The sequence below is a fragment of the Micromys minutus genome (assembly GCF_963924665.1).
Source record: "Micromys minutus genome assembly, chromosome: 9".
NCBI lineage: Eukaryota > Metazoa > Chordata > Mammalia > Rodentia > Muridae > Micromys > Micromys minutus.
The window spans coordinates 34,308,371-34,324,119 of record NC_137978.1 but is presented as its reverse complement, the minus strand read 5'-3'; the positions used below and the strand labels follow the sequence as shown (position 1 = coordinate 34,324,119).

General features: G+C 48.8%; 1 protein-coding gene across 5 annotated transcripts in view; it reads right to left on the bottom strand.

The window, feature by feature from the left end:
* The window catches only part of ERI3 (ERI1 exoribonuclease family member 3), a 127,145-nt gene that overhangs the window by 6,609 nt on the left and 104,787 nt on the right, over window positions 1-15,749 (bottom strand). The window lies entirely within an intron of this gene.

Here is a 15,749-nt window from a genome sequence, read left to right as displayed (position 1 = left end):
TAGAGGAGCGTGCAGACAGATGTCAAGGCCTACCACTGTAGCCCCAAGTCTCCTGCCTTTACCCAGTTTGGCAATCTGTCCAGGAACTGGTAAGGGATGGAACCTGAGCCCATGGAGCAGAGGCCAGCAAAGCTAGGGTGCAGCGATGGGCAGGGGAAAGAACCTGCAAGGAGCAGGACCCGTGCATGAGAACGAGGAGATCATAAGAACTCTGAGCACTGATATTCTACGATCTCACTGACCTTGTCCCACATCTATCTGGCTATCCAGCAGCAATAATGTTCTGAGCAAGAGTGCTGTGGTTTTCTAGGCCAATCTGAAAGGACCGACCAGACTAAATGTTATCCCAGATCAAATGGGACACACACTGAAAACTAATTGTTATTTCACATTCAAATCTATTTCTCTGTATTTTAAGACAAGGTCTAGCTGTTCTGGAACTCACTCTGCAGAGCAGGCTGGACTCAAACTCACAGAGAACCCACCTGCCTCTGCCTGCTGAGTACTGGGATTATAAAGGCATGTGCCACCATTGCCTGGATGCTCTATGTTTTTATTCGTTAAGTTTGGCAACTCTATGGTGGGCCAGGGGCCAGCACAATGTTCAGCTTAAGGTAAATCAAAGGAACCCAAGCCAGTGAATTTAGAATTTAAACAGCAGAGAACCTCGGATTCTGAGTTTAGTCCACACTCAGATACTTAATTACTGAGCCTAATCAAGTTCCTGAACTTTAACTTTTCTGTGTTTTTTGGCGTTTTCTCTAAAATGGAAAGAAAAATTACAGCAACTACTTCTTTTAAAGGATAATTTAAAAGATGAAATGTGAAGTCTGTGAAGTATTTAAAATAGTGTCTATGTTAATTACCAGTTACTCTAATATCCTATAATATTGTTATCCTAAATTTAGTGTCCTGACACTCACTCTGTGTCCCCTGGATCAGCCTGGGCCCACACAGTCTCCTATGTCCCTCACCCATTCATGGCCACCTTGGCTGGAATGATACTCTTTCCAGAAAGAAAACACGCCCTCCTCTCCTCCCACTCAGCACTCTTCTAGCTTCTAACCCTCCCCAAGCAGGGTCTTATGGCCTTGACTCTAAAGTGACCCATCTTCCTGCCCCTCCCTGTATCATCCTCCACCCCACTGAGGTGCCTGAGGTGCCACAGGGCTGATGGTGAAGGATGATGGTGGTTCTACAATAAGGGGAAAAGGCAATTTCATCTTGATTAGCAGGCGATTTCTCTCTCTGTAATAAGCGTGCTCCAAATAATTAGCGTGTTTTACGTAATAATGAAATTACAGAAATGCAGTCCACTTATTCAAACAACTCACCATTACCATATTTTTAAATATTAGACTTAATTAGAGTTTATCACTTCAGAGAAGTATGCGGACCGAAGATGTTTTTTAAAAAATCCTCATAAAGTGTTTATTAAGCGCTGGTAAAGCTAGGATAATGATGTGTTTGGAAATTAAGGCAATCAAACACTTACCGCCGCTCCTGGAGGCCGGGCATGGAAATGAGGCCATTACACGCCCATTACCCGCCAGCTCACAGCCACTTGGGGGGTGGGGGGAGGATGTGCCTGGCCGAGAGGGCATGGTGCCCGGAAATGCCTTTGCCAACCTCCCGGAGATGCCTGACCAGTAAGCGCAGCTTCAGCCCTTCAGTCACTTACGCTGCATTTGGCTGTTATGAGCCCAACTCAGACTTGGCCAAGCCAATGACTGGATTGATCCCAAATGCCAAAGAAGACAACTCTGATCTGACCAACACTGATCCAGACTCCCAGGCCTGGCAGGCCACATCAACTCCATTCATACCCAATGCAGAATAGGGACAGAAGCCAGGTCAACCAGCCAGAGAGGCCCTTGAGAGGAGGTGGAGCTAGATCCCACTTGCTGGCTGTGGTCTCTACTAAGGAAGTGGCAAGCCTAGACCAAGTGCTCGCTTCCAAGAAGAGGGTCACTGGAGCTGTGGAGGGAAGGTGAGGAACTGAGTTTATATTTAAGGAAGAAGACCTGAAAACAGCCTGGATCAGGGAAAGCAAGGGCAGGGGTGGTAGGGAGTGGGACTGTAGGCCTTCAGATCCCATTTGTCCCAGTGAATAACTAATTTCAGAATTTATAGTACTGGGTTTTACTCTGTGGCCATTTATATCTGTGAGGGGAGGAAATGAAGAGGCAGCACGGATGCCACATCTTTCTGTGTTATTGCTTGTCTGCCATTTGCAAATCATTATTAATTGTGGGCCCTGGTGGCGGGACGGGAGGGGGCCAGGCTGGGTACATCCACATAGCTCTTCATCAAGGACCCCAGCCGCTGCCCCAGAGAGCCAATTACCCCGCCCTGATTGGGATCAGATAAAGAGGGAATTTTTACAAATTAGGGAATAAATAGAATTTCCACACAGGGCGCGGGCAGGACCTGAGAGGCTATAATGAAAAACCATCCGTCACCATCAGCATGGCCTGGGCATGGAGCCCCAACACTCCCTCCCTTGTGGGCCCTTTCTGATGTTCAGGGACCTGAACAGGCAAGTCAGAGAACAACCTAGCCCTTCTAGGGTGTATAACAGGAGATAATTCCCTAGGGGTGGGAATGGAGGTTAGGGAGTACCAGGTGCTCAGGTGCTGTCCCTGTCTCTGCCTGCCCTTAAGGTCTCAGGAGGGAGATGTGTAGTCCTAAGAAAGACTTAGGTTTGGAACCACAGGGCCAAAAATGCATCAGTGTCCCTATATCCATGGCAGCCCTATGGCAAAGCCCCAGCCCAGCCCCCTGGACCACTCAGTCTGGGCTCCCATTAGTGCTCCTCCCCTTGGATCATTAAATATGTATATCTTATTACACGCCTTGTTAGAGTATTGAGCTCTATTGACTGATGATAAATCCTGAGCCTCGTCCTGGCCGTAAATTTATCTGGAGATGATGAAGACTCAATAATCTAGTCAGGCAGATAATATCATCGGGCCTTAAAAAAGATCATTACATTATATGTCAGAATTAAAAGTGAAATACGCTGTAGTAACAGGGCGATGCTCTGGCCATTACCACAGATGCCCGCCTCCCCCAGCCCATTCCCAGCCCTGCTTGGAAGGGCTGGGCCGCCAGGGACTGCTACAGCTAGAAGTGACAAAGTAGATCTGGGTAACCCATGGTCAAGCCTGAGGTCTGAAGGATAGAGTTGGCTGTCCAGAACAGCTCAACAGATTTAACAAACACGGTCTGCTGAGACTCATGTTTCCACTGAGTGTTCCAGACAGGAGGAGGAGGGACACAGAGAAAAGACAAGAACACACTTCCCTGATGGTTTCACTTTAAGTATCATTCCTAGAGTTCCCATATTTGCTTTTATTTCACTTGCAGAGCTCAGGGCCGGGACCATGCCTAACTAAATCAGAAACTAAAATAAGCAGACTTCAGCCAGGCATGGTGGCTCAGTTCTTGGGAGATTGAGTCTACAAAATGAGATTCCCATCTCAGACAGACCTAGAGTTGAAAGATAGCCAAACCAAGTACACACTGATGCCCTAATTTCAGAAGTTTCTAACTGGTCTGAGGATGAAGAGGGGATTGATACTGCATGTGTCCTAGGTACTTTTTCTATCCTTAGAACATAATGGACACCTACCTTAGAACGTGGATTTCAGGGCCCACCTTATCAGACGTTTTGTCAACATTCTCAACTTTGTCCCCTTTTTCTTTTGAAATCCTGGCCTGAAAGAACCCAAGCTCCTTCTCTAGGCCCACATCTTGGTTTTGTGTGGAGAGACTCACAACCTTATAGACTAGTGTCACTGCCATGAGATCTCACCATTCCCTGTGGTACATAAACTGCCCAGGCAACTCCAAGACTCCTGTCAAGGGTAAACACTTACCTTTAGCCCTCAGGTGAACAAGCTCCTGCCCTCCCCACAGATCTCAATCTACCAGTCAAGTACTCTACCTCCCATTCCCAAAAGGACAGATATTTGATCTATTTGCATATGTCACCATAGGGGACCAATCCTGCTACTCCTTCCAATGCTGATTTGTCCACTTCACCTCATGCTGGAATCTAAGCCAGCATACCCACTTTCCCAAGGCCTGGAGTGACTGCCCTTACTCTAGGATACAGCCCTAGTGGGTCTCCAGCTTGGACTCTTATCCAACCTCCCATTTGGGAGCCAGTGTCTATTTAATGGCTCTCCCAGCTGGTTAATGCCTGAGGCTTAAGGTCTCCTTTCCTTGTCTCCCACCTTACAACCTGCTTTACCAAAGCTGCCTTCTCTAATGATCTAAGGGTCACCTCTTGGAGGTGGGGCTTCTTAAGTTTGAATGAATTTATTTATTTACTGATTGGTTGACTGTATGGTTTTGCCTATATGTCTATACACCATTTAGGTTCTTGGTGCTCCCCGAAGCCACAGAGGGTGCTGGACCTGGAGTTATAGTTTGTGTGCAACATCAATCATATGGGTTCTAGGGATCTAACCTGCTTCTGAATGAGCAACCCGTTTATGGCTTTAGTGAAATGACCATGTTCTTTCCTTGCCATACTGGCTCCTATGAGCACTTGTTCTTCTGCACATTCCTCGGATGCTGCTCAGAGCTGGCACTGAAACTTTCTTTTCTCTTCTTAAGCAGAATTATCTACCCTGTCCATCCTTGGAGCTTGAGTGTCCAGCACCACTCTTCTAGGCAAAAGCAGCACTACTGCCATTCTTTCTACAATGGTTTCTACCATGATTCTAGACATTTCACTCCATCTTAAACCCCCTCAGTGATGCTAGACTAGAAAAGAGAAACAGATACCAATGGCCAAACTGAAGTAGGGCCTTTAGTTAATATTAACAGCACAGGGCCAACACTAAGCTTGCCAGTGCTGACAACTGAACTATGGTTAAAGATGTCAACAGGAGTTAAGCTAGGTTAAGTGAAAAATAGAAACTTGCCTGCAAGGAGTCTGGGGATGTAGCTCAGTGGAAGTGGAAGGAAGTCATAAATTCAAGGAATGGGGTATATGAAACATTGAAAGCAACTACCACTTTCTCAGGTGGTCATTGCCTACCTTGCTATTCATAGGAAAACATCTAAACTTGTACAATATTTTAGGCATCTGGCCTTGTGTCTGAGGTAGTACAGCCCTTTCACATGTTCTTCTTTGTCTAGAAATCAACTTCTCATCTGGCATTCTTATTTCCTGAGACCTAAGGCCTGCTCATCTCCCTAAGGATTAGCATACCTTAGCCCCATGTCTGTGTAAGGATGGGCCCACTTACCATGACTGCTTCTGACACATCCTGCTAGACAATATACTACTTGAGGGGTTATTTACACACACACACACACACACACACACACACACACACACAGAGAGAGAGAGAGAGAGAGAGAGAGAGAGAGAGAGAGAGAGAGAGAGAGAGAGAGAGAGAGCCCATGCATAAAGTAGAAGGAAGGGGGGAACCAAGAGCCCAAGATTACACCTTCTCCAGCCTGACATTTGCCATGCCAAATACTTTACATGCCAAGGTTCTGAGTATTAGTCATGGTCCTTGGGTCCGGATTCTAAAGAGATAGATGTCTATTCTTCCTTGCCTGTAGTCCCTCCAAGCATCTTGGTTTTCCCAAGACCATGCCAGCAGACTTCCATGGAAGGACCTCATCAGCAGAGTGGGATTAGTAGTGTTGGTGGTCTCCAGTCCTAGGCAGTGATGCTCTAGAGAACAGCTTAGCTGTGCTTAGGGATGCTGGGGATGGGGCAGGGGCGCTGGCCTTTCTAAGCCCAGTCCCACCTGGTAAATATTTTATCCTCAAGCTGCTCAGCTAATCCTTACTAATTTCAATATGCTGCCTTGCCTGGCTTGGCTCCCAATGCATTATTTATCCCCTTTGTTTGTTTGTTGCTAACAGGTGGGCCCCAGTGGAGGCACTGACTGGGGACAAGCCCACTCCATCACAGTGTGGCTGTGAATTAATCATGAGGACTAATGGGAATCACCTCAGCTACAGGCACTTCCCTAGTTACTTTGGCTTGTGTTAGCACCCAGGGGTGGGCCAGGGCCATCTCAACTCCATTTAACTCAATTCAAAACAGCACAATTTATTTATTATCTACCTACCTTGTCAGGCAATGTGCTATGCTTTGGGGATACAAGATGAAACAAAAAAAAAAAAAAAAAAAAAACCTCAAATTCTTGCCCTCTGGGAACTTAAGGTCTAGTGGGGAGAGAGGTGCCAAACAACTTCTGAGCCAGTGACTCTTAATTAAAATGGTGATTAAATGCGTAAAGAGGGAGCTCAGGGTGCTGTGGGAAAGTGCATGTGGGAGAAAATCCTGCAAGTCTAGGAGTTGAAGAAGGAAACTTGCACTGAGTCCTGAAGGGTAGCCCAAAGTCACTTAGGCCAAAGGGGTAGGGTGTAGAGCTGAGTGAAAGAAAACACGTTAGAAAAAAAAATTACTGAAGTGAAGTAGACAGGTGTAGGGAGAGTATGGAGTATGGAGGTAAGAAAGGTCAGCAGGGGCTGGAGAGACGGTCAGCAGTTGAGAGCACAGGCTGCTCTTCCAGAGATCCTGAGTTCAATTCTCAGCAACCACAGGGTGGCTCACAACCATCTGTAATGAGATCTGATGCCCTCTTCTGCTGTATCTGAAGACAGCAGCAGTGCACTCATATACATTAAATAAATAAATCTTTAAAACCAAAGAAAGGTGAGCAGGTGTGCATGGTAAGAGTCTAAGATAGCTTCTTCAGCCAGCAAAGAGCTCAGTGTGGAGGCCGTTCCATGCACAGGATCAGCCTGTGTCCTACTGATTGTCACTAAGACCACCCTGATACTAACACATATTCACAACACCTGGGCTGATTTCAAAGGTTTGATTCCAGACTTTGTACGTAAGCCTCCTCTGTGTGGTATGAGACCCACTCCTCCAAAGGCTTTGATGCTCTGCTGGCTACTGCTTGTGTACCCTGGAAGCAGCAGTCAGGATCACTAAATCAGGGAATACAGGTGAGCACTTGTCCTGATCACTTGTCCTTATGTAGTAGCTTATTCTACCTGTCAGTTCCTTTGAAGTGCTGAATGTGGTCCATTAGTCCTACGAAAGTCCCAGGCAAAGATGAGAACATTGGAGATGCAGCCAAAAGTGCTTGCCTCACCTCCTAGAAGAACTGCTTTTGGTTTGGTGTGGACCCAGAAGACTCTGGCAAATGTTTTCTAAATGAATTGAACAAAGTGAAGCCCAGCCATCACCTATAAGGATCTTTCCCCCAAACACTCCCCTCAGAAGCGTCACAGAAATCTAACTAAGGGATTAGCATACTTTAGGGACTCTCAGTACTTTCAGTAAGCCTTCAAGTAAGCCTGACAAGTCATTGTCAACCCCAAGGAGGAAGAAACAGAAGTTCTGATGGCAAGAATGACTTGCCCAGGACCACACAACCTGGAAAAAAGCCTCATCCAGACTGGGCTTAGAGTTGTCAACATACAAAACATACTGTCTATGTGGGCATTTCCCTAGGGATCTCTCTTGATGACCAAGGGCCCTAGCTCCTGAGAACAAAGCTAAAAGCCCTGGTTTATGAAGCAAGCACCGTTCTGTGAAAGCATGGGCCTCACTGTGCACATGCTCAGGGTTTGTAATTCTATTCAAAGTGGCCACTTGGAAAATCTATATGTCTTCAGGCTCCCCGTACATCATGGTGTCAAGTCCTGATGCAGAGGCATCCATCAGCAGCTCCCAAACGCCATGCATGGTCTGTGCACCACACTCCTGATCCCTCCTTGGATCTTACTGCTCTGGCTTAGCCTGACTTGTCTGAGGGGTTATAACTGGTGGCTTGGCCAGCCTCCTTTGCCACCCTCAGACTCAAGCTGTGGCTGCCCTCACTCCAGCTACTGATGCTTCCTTTGCTTTGCTTTACCTGTCTCTGCTCTCTCGGAGCTAGGCAGCCAGCTTGGAGGCAGCTTCGATAACTTGCTAAGGTGCTGCCCATGCTGTTCTTAAAAATTTATGACTGTGCAACATGAAAAATCCGGCTGAGGAACCATCATTAGCAGAGCTGCCTCCCTCCCCCACCAGAGCTGCCCTCGTAAATTGAGATTTATGACTGTGGCAGGCGGGGGTAGAGGGGGAGGTTATGTGCTGCGGTAAGGATGTTGTGGAGGAGATGGGGAGAGACCAATGAGGCAGCAGTGGGGCCTAGGACTCCTCCCTGCGGCAGCTCCAGCTTACCACAGGCTGCAGTGATGACACCTTCAAGGCAGGTCAGGCCAGAGGTGTCAGCATAGTATGGATGCTGGGTTCCACTTGGCAGTGCACCAGGAGGGGAGGGGCCTAAGCCAATAGTAGCTTTCTCTGTCAAGCAGGAACAGATCCAGAAGTTCCAGGTGCTAAGCATTGGTTCTTTAGTAGGATTAGGGAAAACAAGAATGTCAAATCTAGTGGTGAGCATGATCCTTGCTAGGGTTAACCTTAGTCAGCTTCTCCAACTGGGACTGTGCAACTCACTAGAACAGTGGTCTCAGCCTTCCTAATGCTGCAACTTCTTAATCCAGTGCTTCATACTGTGGCGATCCCAACCATCTTTTTCACTGCTACTTTATAACTGCAACTTTGCTACCATATGAACACTGACGTAAACATCTATTATTCAACCCTATAGAAGGATCGTTTGACTGCACCCTCCCCACTCCCCCAAAGACCTGTAACCTACAGGTTGAGACCCACTAGAGAACTGAAGGGAGGCAGAGGTTATGAGGAAGCCTCTCTCTGTCCATTCCCTGGTAAGAAGTACAGGGAGACTGCAGGCATGTGTGTGCACAGGGCGGGCCTCACTCATACAGCCTCCTCACACAGGAAAGGCTATAGCTGAAAAGAGGTGATCCCACTGCACCCACCCCCCAACTCTAGGTCCTCTGTTGGCTCCCCTCCACTTACTCCCCTGCTCACTTAGCCCTGTCAGCAAGGCCATTATGAAATTGGGGTTTCATTTACAGACTAATTAAACATTACAGCTTGTTCACAATTACAACTCGGGGATGAGGGAGTAACTAATTACGGAAGAAATGAGCTAACATTTATCTCTGCTCCCACCCTCCCTTTCTCCACTGGCCCCCACAATATGGCTTCATCTCTTAGGTCAGTACCAGCTCTGTTTATTTCCTAGGAGCGAGGAATTGGAAAATCCAAGTTACTTCTTCTCCTCAAATCCAACTGTTGTTCCCAATTATCCTGGGGGTGGGACTTGGCTCCTAGGGCTCTATGCAAGACAGACCCTGTGAATGACTAAAGCATGCTAGGAGCCTTGTGATGGCATGTGTGACTACAACATCTGAGATGGAGGAGTTTCTGCTTTGGATTGCCAGGATGATGGTACTATTGGACTATGAATCTGTATCTGGCACATGAGGATTTGGGGGTGATTGCTTAGTTGTGTGTGACCACATATGTGCATATGTGAACCATGTTTTTACCCCCAGCCCCGGGGTAATAACTACGTGGCTGTAGGTGGTGATGGGCTAAAGCTGACCCAGGACGTGCCCCAACAGCCAAGAGCCCACTTCCTACTGGACAACACCATTCAGTCTCTGAAGTGGGAGAGAGGTGAGCCTTCTCTACTCTAGAGCTCCATGGGGCTAGGCTTGGCCTCTGGCCACATGCTCCTTCTAAGGTCCAAGGAGCCTCCTGGGGGCTTAGAGTGCCCCCTGTGGGCAGGAGTCCTGGGGTCCTGCTGACCTGACACAGGGTTTAATATAGTAACATCGAGTATAAGCGTTTCCATCCTTCCTGCCTTTGGGCAGAAGAAGAAAGGAAAGAGGAGGGAGAGGAGGGAGTAGAGGGAGCCGGCTGAAGGGAGGCTTTGAGGCCTCAGAACTCACATCAAACAGCCGGATCTGGGCCTAATTGTCTGACCCCTGCCCCTGCCTTCAATCAGCTCTGCAGCTCCTGCCCGCCCCTTGCCTAACTAGCAGCCATGTTCTCCTCATTAGGACAAGTTCCCCTTGCACATATGTCCTCGGACATGTCCCCAGCACTCCCAGCTCCCAACTCTGCCTGGTGGGAGGGTACAGCAGGGACCCAATTTTGGAGGGGCCTCTGTGACAACTGTATCCTAACTGGCCCAAGCTGCATCAGCCCCTGTCCTTGGGATACAGGGTCTAGCGCCACAGGTTATGACAGGCTCCTGGGCTGTCTTAGTTGTTGGGTACATTCTATCCTCTGTGTGTCCCTGTAGTAGTCCCACTACCTCACCTACATAGTTCCCACGGACAGGAACTGTACAGCTTTTATCCCTGTGGCCTGGAATGGTGAGATCAGCTTGGCAGGGGATCAGAGATTAGGTCTGGGTTTGTGTGCACAGACTGGGATCTGAAGGAACTCATCTGCCCACTGCACATGATGGTTCATTCAGTGGATCTAGCAGTGGTGACATATGTAATGTTGGGCAGAGGTGGTGCTCAACTTCTATAGGAGAGATCTGGGTTTAAATTCTAGCTCTCGTTTTCTTGTTCGGCAGCCTGAGGTGAACAACAACCTTCCTGAGATTCAGTTTCCTCACAAATGTCCCTGCAGCAGGTTGGAAGCTATCTCAGGGTACCTAGTTAATGCCAAGGCCAGAAGCACCTAGGTTGCAGCCTAAACATAAAGGCAGGGATGTCACACAGCTGCTCCAAGTTAAGGAGCAGAGCCTCAGCTAAAGGAAAGCCTTATGGTCCTGGGTCAGATGAGGGAAGTCTTGAGGAAAGGGTTTGTCACCTGTGTACTAAGGGCTGGAGGAGACAACCGCAAATGCCCCTGAAGGTAGGTTGGGTTAGATGCTCTGGAGATTAATTCTCAGGGTGCAGGACCCATTCAGGATTCAGAGAGGGGCTGATTGGCTCTAGACCCTGACATTGTCTCTCACCTTAAACCAGTGTAATGACTTGCAAATATTGATGAAAAACGCAAACTACAGCAATTGTGTTTTTCAGGGAGTGAAGGTGGGGAGAGGGGATAAGGAGGAAATAAACTGCAATGAAGTCCAGTTATCTCCCATCTGTAGCTGTTCCTAATCCCCTAGCCCAAAGGAATCCAATGCAGCCCCTTATCTGCCCTGTCAATCACTCAATCACCGCCCAGTGCTTGGTGGGCACCGCACTCACACACATGCTCTCACAAACACAGGCTCTCCAGTGACTCTTGCTCCAACATCCCCGCCCACCCCCAGCCCATTACTCTTCTGAGTAGGAGCAGCAAGCACGCACAGGTCCTGCCAGATGGATGCAATTTGCATAATATCAGCGGTGAAGGCTGCAAGATCACCAGGGGTCAGGGCGCTGACATCCCCGCACAGTCTATCTGCAAGTGCTAATTTGGCCAGCATTGATCTGTCTTTCTGATTTCTTTGTCATTTACGTCTGCGATGGTCTGACAGGAGATACAGAGAGAGACAAGGGGAGGCCGAGCCACCCTGGGGCTAAGAAGGAAGGGAACAAAGATCGCACTTTCACTGCATCACCCACATGGCGGGCAAGACACACACACACACCCCAGAACCTTCAACTCACCTAAACCAATTCTAACACACATACATCCTCCTTAGGGGCCCCTTGTTCAAGAAGCAAAATGTCCCTCACTCCCAGGGACCATCCAGATATGAAGTGGAGACCCAGTTGGCACCTGGGTAATTACCCCTTATGCCACCCACTTTCTCAAGGCTACATCAGAAAGGAGATGGGCAGGATAAGTATGGGGAAAGACACTATAGCGGGCTTATATCCATGCAGTGACGTGGCCAAGCCCAAAATAGTAATAGTGGTCATAGTGACACGGTTGAGGAAACTAGAAGAGGGATGTCCACATCTATAGAGTCATCTGGACTAGACACAGGGCTTCTGAATATGCACACACTACCTGCAGACTCCTCAGCTAGAGTCCTTCCATTTCCTCTGTCTTGGAAGGGGTTTAGGGAAAACAACACTGCCAGGCCAGATGGCTGAAAGAGAGGCAAAGACTGAAGCTCTTGAAAGCAAGAGTCCTCTGCAGACAGGGGATTGTGGTCACTGAGATGTAGAGGGATTTGAGCATTTCCAGGGGTGCAACACCCCTCCCCCATGTTAGCCCCTCCCCCCCTACTGTGGAGGAGCTGGGTGATCAGAAGGAACTCCCTGCTGGGCAAAAGGAGGGGCTGGTGTCCATGTGTGCTAATCCGGCCCGAGGTCTTCAGAGAGACCTGGGAAACTTCAAGGAGGGGAAGCCAAAGCTGTACTGCAGCTGAGCTCATTAGCCAGCACCCCCCTCCCCACGAGGAGGAGGGTGGGAGGCCCAGTGAGCTGGCGGCAGAGAAAAGGCTGTCACTGTCCTTTCTTCCTTTTGGTACAAGCGTCTCCCTGAGCCTACGATTCTCCTGCAGTGACACCTCTCACGGGCACTAATGAGATCCATGCCACAGAGCTAATGCATTCTGACTGGACTCTGATAGACACCCTACTCATGTGGGGGAGACCACAGGCTAGTACTTCCTCCCACAGAGGGGGCACCCTCCCCCCAGCCACCACCTGCCAGCTTAGCTCTTGCCAAACTGTGCTGGGCAGCAAGCTCTTGAGAGTCCATTTGGTTTCTGGCCATGCCACCTGTGCCATGAGCCTCAGCAGGACCCTCCTCAGTCTCAGAGCAGAGGGGCTAAGACCACAGGGCCAAGCCCACCCAGCTGGGTATGGGAACTGTTCAGTTATTCTCCTAGCTGGCTGAAACCTGCAGTCTGTGGGCTCTGTCACAATAGCAGATTTGACTGATCTTTGCTGTGCAGATTTCAGAAAGGAAAGAAGGGAAGGAACCCAGGCTCTGCTGCAGAGCCTAGCTTGGAATATTCCATCTTGGTTTGTCCTTTTGTGGTACTAGAGACTGAACTTAGGTCTTGTTCTTGCTGGCAAGTACTCTACCACTGAGTTATTGATTTCCCACAACAAATGATATCAAGATATTCTTCTGTGTGTCCCTACTGTGAGGGCCTAAAGATGACCAGGATTCTCTGGGCTAAGAGGTAGAGAGCAGACTAATCAGAGCAAGAACTTTCAGGACCAGTAGAGGCTAGAGGTCAGCAGATGCAGTGCCCTGGCTTCAGGGCAAAGTGTTCTCAACAGGAATGATGGATGGCAGGGTCGACCTCTTTCTTCAGCTGTTGCCCAAGCTTTGTACAGGCCTATAAGGTTCACATGATCGTAAGGAAAACAAGGAGAGCAGCATGAAGAGTAGGCCAAGGAGATTGCTCAGTGGGTAAGGTGCTTTCTCTCAAGCATTCAAATCTGAATCCCAGAACCCACTTTTTTGTTTTGTTTTGTTTTGTTTTTTTGAGACAGGGTTTCTTTGTGTAACAGAGTCCTGGCTGTCCTCCCGGACTTGCTTTGTAGACCAGGTTGGCCTCAAATTCAGAGATCCATCCACCTGTCCTGCATCATTACACCTGGATTGGATTTTTGTTGTTCTGTTTTATTTTTATGTCAAAACAATCACAAAGTTCAATACTAAAAAGGCGCAGCATCAGCAGGGCAGGAGAGTTGAGACATTGGGCTGTGCACTTGGTATTACTTACTTAAGCCTGGCTCCTTAGTCAACTGCCTGTGGGACCTTGACCAAGTAAGTCATGCCAGCTTCTTAAGAAGGGAAAGGCTAGGCCTACATTTACATGACTATTAGGAAAATGAGTTTATGTAAAACAAGAGGAACACTTTGCTGACACTCTGATGAAATGAAAGAAAGGCAGACTACTCAGCAATTGCTGGGAAGCTATTCTGCCTCGGAGACAAGCTAACTGAGGCTTTGGAGTTGGCAGATCAGCTTTGGAAGTACAGCAGCTCTTCCACTGTGGCCCTACCTAGTACTTCAGGCTCCCAGGGCTAAACCCAACCCATTCCTGCCATCCCTGCTAAAATGTCTTGCTCACAAGCCTCCAAAGCCTTCCTGCCATCCCTGAACTGTTGTCTCCTTCAGTCTCCAGTACCAAGCTCAGAATTCTACCTGAAATTTCTGTGGGCACCAGGCATCATGTCATCTGTACCAATTCACGTTTAGCCCTGTCATCATTCTCGACACAAAACAGTAGATGCAAGGTAAGCAGTTAATGGCTGGAGGAAAGTTTAACCTGGATCCTTGACACATCGACCCCCCACCCTAGCCTGCCCCAAGCCCTCAGTGCTGCCCTGGCTCTCAGTTACCTTCTTGTGCCTTTCTTTTAGCCTCCCTGCCCTGCAAACTCAGCCCTCCCCCAAACAAACCAGCAGACCATTCTCAAAGTTCAAATCAGATCTGCCCCACAAACACCTCAAGATACCTAACTTGACTGGCCTTCCAGCCACCTTTGCTACCGCACAGCTCTCTCCCTGTCCTCCTCCTATCACCCCACTCCACCAGCAAGCCTGCCTCCTTACACTGAGCACCTAGAGAGCATTAATGTCATATCCCCATGGCATGGTGGAAGAGCCAATCAGAACCTAGAGATGGCTTAAGTGGTGGGATCTGCACAGTTCTTGTCCAGCATCACCCAATGCTGCCTCACCCCCCACCCAACAATATACATACCGTTCCCTACTCCAGCCTGGCAGCTCCTCACACAGTTAATTAGCACCATGTCACTGAGGACCAGCCTGAGTGGCCAGTGACAGGAGCTGACCCCTGACCCCAGGGCCGGGAAGCAGTCCACATCAAACTCTTACAGCGCGACCCTTTTAGCACGCACAGTAACTCGGGGCACCGCCAGCTGAAGCTCATTAAAGCTGTCTCTTTGGTGCGAGGGCCATTAACCTCACTGCTCAAAACCCACGCCTCCCCTCCCTGCCTCTCCCAGCCCAATTACTGCCCTCCATGCTCCCTCCTTTCCAAGCACCCTCACCCACACCTCAGAGCTAGCCAGGAGCTGGCAGGGCTGTCCTCTTCATTCAGACTGCAGAGACCAAGTGCCAAGAGGGGCCAGTACCCTGGTAGCCTCTGCCACTGGCAAAGCCATAGAGGGGTACTCTCTGAGCACCTACCTTGGGATGGGCCTCATACAAGCCTTTCCCTGGGCAACTTGCTGGCCCCTCCCACTGTCCCAGGAAGCTGGCAGCACTGCCCCCTCAGCTGAGGGCTCAGGGTTCTGCACAATGAAGCTAGAAATAGTTCTAGCTTCACTGTTACTCAGAGCCATGAGCCAGAGGGAAAATGTTCTTCTTTAAAGAACAGGCCACTTCAGGAGAACAGACAGGGGAGGGAGGAGCTCAAGGGGCAACAAATAAAGAGTGGTGAACGCTGTCCTCCCCACAGACACACTCTAGTGCAGACATACAGAAGCAGGACTTTGCTCAAGGCTGTGGAAACTGTCTTACCACAGGCTACCACAAGACTCCATTGCTGCTGCACTCCTTCCTTGAACTGATGCAAGTCTTCTCGGTGGTCCTACTCACCTGAGCCTCTCCCTTTCCATCACCCACCCATGGAGTCATTTGCTCACCTGTCTTCCACCCATCTATCTACAAGATTCTATCGAACAACTAGTAAGAGCACAGACTGCTGCACTGATCTGAAGCAGGGCTCTGACTATGTCACTCTTTCACCTTCTAACGCCCTGTGAACACACCAGAAAGAATTGCCTTTTAACTAGCATCCAGGGCTCTGCTTCTAGCTGTTTACTAAACTACATTTTCTATTCCACTCTTAGGAAACTACTCACTGATGTCTAAACTTCTCAATATGCTGGACTCTTTCAAGTCTTCAGGCTTTCTTTGTACACACATTTTCTCTGCTTTGCTTT